Here is a 3,848-nt window from a genome sequence, read left to right as displayed (position 1 = left end):
TGTCGGTTCTCAATCAGGTTGGAATAGAATCCCTTGATTCTTTTGCATCTGTCACTAACGCCCAGCCTTTAGGAGTTTGAATCTCGTCACAGTCATTCAATCCCGAAATCCTACTCGGAATACCACAGACAAGGTTAGACTTTCCAGATTCCCATGAATGCCGCCATCAATCTAGCTTATACCACGAAGATTCTGTTTAAGGAATCCAAGAGATATGCGCCTGACCTAAGGTAGAACGGAAGTGGTTGTCAGTCACGCGTGTTCATAGGTGAGAATGATGATGAGTGTCACGGATCATCACATTCATCAAGTTGAAGTGCAACGAATATCTTAGAATAGGAATAAAGAGAATTGAATAGAAACAGTATTAATTGTATTAAAACTTGAGGTACAGCAGAGCTCCACACCCTTAATCTATGGTGTGTAGAAACTCCACCGTTGAAAATACATAAGTGAAAGGTTCAGGCATGGCCGAATGGCCAGCCCCTAAAACGTGATCAATAGTCTCCTAGGATGAAGAATAAAACAAAACTGAGATCAAAGATGTCTAATACAATAGTAAATTATCCTATTTATACTAGACTAGCTACTAGGGTTTATATGAGTAAGTAATTAATGCATAAATCCACTTTCGGGGCCCACTTGGTGTATGTTTGGGCTGAGCTTGATCTATCCACGAGCTGAGGCTTCTCTTGGAGTTGAACGCCAACTTGTAACGTGTTTTGGGCGTTCAACTCCGGGTCGTGACGTGTTTCTGGCGTTTTACTCTAGACAGCAGCATGGAACTGGCGTTGAGCGCCAGTTTACGTCGTCAATTTCCGAATAAAGTATGAACTATTATATATTGCTGGAAATCTCTAAATGTCTACTTTCCAACGCCGTTTGAGAGTGCGCCATTTGGAGTTCTGTAGCTCTAGAAAATTCATTTCGCGTGCAGGGAGGTCAGATTCTAACAGCATCAGCAGTCCTTTGTCAGCCTCCTATCAGAATTTTGCTCAAGTCCCTCAATTTTAGCCAGAAATTACCTAAAATCACAGAAAAGCACACAAACTCATAGTAAAGTCCAGAAATGTGAATTTAACATAAAAACTAATGAAAACATCCCTAAAAGTAGCTTGAACTTACTAAAAACTACCTAAAAACAATGCCAAAAAGCGTATAAATTATCCGCTCATCACAACACCAAACTTAAATTGTTGCTTGTCCCCAAGAAACTGAAAATCAAATAGGATAAAAAGAAGAGAATATACTATAAATTCCAGAATATCAATGAATATTAATTATAATTAGAAGAGCGAGACTTGTAGCTTTTTGCTTCTGAACAGTTTTGGCATCTCACTTTTTCCTTTGAAGTTTAGAATGATTGGCTTCTCTAGGAACGTAGAATTTCAGATAGTGTTATTGAATTTCCTAGTTAATTATGTTGATTCTTGAACACAGCTACTTATGAGTCTTGGCCGTGGCCCTAAGCACCTTGTTTTCCAGTATTACCACCGGATACATAAATGCCACAGACACATGACTGGGTGAACCTTTTCAGATTGTGACTCAGCTTTGCTAGAGTCCTCAGTTAGAGGTGTCCAGATCTCTTAAGCACACTCTTTTTGCTTTGGATCATGACTTTAACCACTCAGTCTCAAGCTTTTCACTTGGACCTGCATGCCACAAGCACATGGTTAGGGACAGCTTTGATTTAGCTGCTTAAGCCTGGATGTTATTTCCTTGGGCCCTTCTATCCATTGATGCTCAAAGCCTTGGATCCTTGTTACCCTTGCCTTTTGGTTTTAAGGGCTGTTGGCTTTTTCTGCTTGTTTTTTTTTTCGCCATTTTCTTCTTTTTTTTTTTCGCAAGCTTCTTCTTTTTCACTGCTTTTTCTTGCTTCAAGAATCAATTTCATGATTTTTCAGATTATCAATAACATTCTCTTTGTTCATCATTCTTTCAAGAGCCAACAGTTTTAACATTCATAAACAACAAGATCAAAAATATGCACTATTTAAGCATTCATTCAGAAAACAAAAAGTATTGTCACCACATCAATATAATTAAATTAAATTCAAGGATAAATTTGAAACTCATGTACTTCTTGTTCTTTTGAATTAAAATATTTTTCATTTAAGAGTGGTAAAGGATTTAATGGAATTATTCATAACTTTAAGACATAGTTACTAACTACTAATGATCATGAAGTAGAGACAAAAAACATAGATGAACATATAATATAAAAACCGAAAAGCAGAGAGAAATAAGAACAAGGAATGAATCCACCTTAGTGGCGTCTTCTTCTTGAAGGACCAACAATGTCCTTAAGCTCTTCTATGTCCCTTCCTTGCCTTTGTTGCTCCTCCCTCATTGCTCTTTGATCTTCTCTTATTTCATGGAGAATGATCTTCTCTTATTTCATGGAGAATGATGGAGTGCTCATGATGTTCCACCCTTAATTGTTCCACATTGTAGCTCAAATCTTCTAGGGAAGTGTTGAGTTGTTCCCAATAGTTGTTGGGAGGAAAGTGCATCCCTTGAGGCATCTCAGGAATTTCTTGATGATGAGCTTCCTCATGCATCTTTTGAGATCCGTGGAGGGTCTCTCTTGCTTGCTCCATCCTCTTCTTGGTGATGGGCTTATCCTCTTCAATGAGGATGTCTCCTTCTATGATAACTCCAGCTGAGTAACATAGATGGAAAATAAGGTAAGGAAAAGCTAGCCTTGCCATGGTGGAGGACTTATCGGCTATTTTGTAGATTTCATGGGAGATGACTTCATGAACTTCTACTTCCTCTCCAATAATGATGCTATGAATCATGATGGCCCGATCCACAGTAACTTCAGATCGGTTGCTAGTGGGGATGATGGAGCATTGAATGAACTCTAACCACCCTCTAGCTACAGGCTTGAGGTCCAGTCTTCTCAGTTGAACTGGCTTGCCTTTGGAGTCTCTTTTCCATTGAGCTCCTTCCACACATATGTCCATAAGGACTTGGTCCAACCTTTGATTAAAGTTGACCCTTCTAGTATAGGAGCGTTCATCTCCTTGCACCATGGGCAAGTGGAATGCCAACCTCACATTTTCTGGACTAAAATCTAAGTATTTCCCCCGAACCATTGTGAGATAATTCTTTGGACTCGGATTCACACTTTGATCATGGTTCCTAGTGATCCATGCATTGGCATAGAACTCTTGAACCATTAAGATTCTGACTTGTTGCATGGGGTTGGTTAGGACTTCCCAACATCTTCTTCGGATTTCATGTCGGATCTCCGGATACTCATTTTTCTTGAGTTTGAAGGGGACCTCAGGGATCACCTTCTTCTTTGCCACAACATCATAGAAGTGGTCTTGATGGCTTTTGGAGACAAAAGCTTCCATCTCCCATGACTCGGAGATGGAAGCTTTTGTCTTCCCTTTTCCTTTTCTAGAGGATTCTCTGGCCTTAGGTGCCATTGATGGTAATGGAAAAACAAAAAGATTATGTTTTGACCACACCAAACTTAAAATATTGCTCGCCCTCGAGCAAGAGAAGAAAGAAGAGAAGGAGAAGAAGAAGAAAATATGGAGGAGAGTGAGGGAAGGTATTTCGGCCAAGGTGTAGAAGAGGGGGTTTGTGTTGTGTGAAAATGAAGTAGAATGGAAGGGTATATATAGGGAGGGGAGTGGGTGTAGTTTCGGTCATATAGGGTGGGTTTGGGTGGGAAAGATCTTTGAATTTTGAAGGTAGGTGGGGTTTATGGGGAAGAGTGGATGGATGTGAGTAGAGGGGAGAATATGTTAGGTGGGAATCCTGTGGGGTCCACGGATCCTGAGATGATCCTGTGGGGTCTACAGATCCTGTGGTGTCAAGGATTTACA

This window comes from Arachis duranensis, chromosome 3 (assembly GCF_000817695.3).
Source record: "Arachis duranensis cultivar V14167 chromosome 3, aradu.V14167.gnm2.J7QH, whole genome shotgun sequence".
Lineage (NCBI taxonomy): Eukaryota > Viridiplantae > Streptophyta > Magnoliopsida > Fabales > Fabaceae > Arachis > Arachis duranensis.
This window is presented reverse-complemented; position numbering follows the sequence as displayed.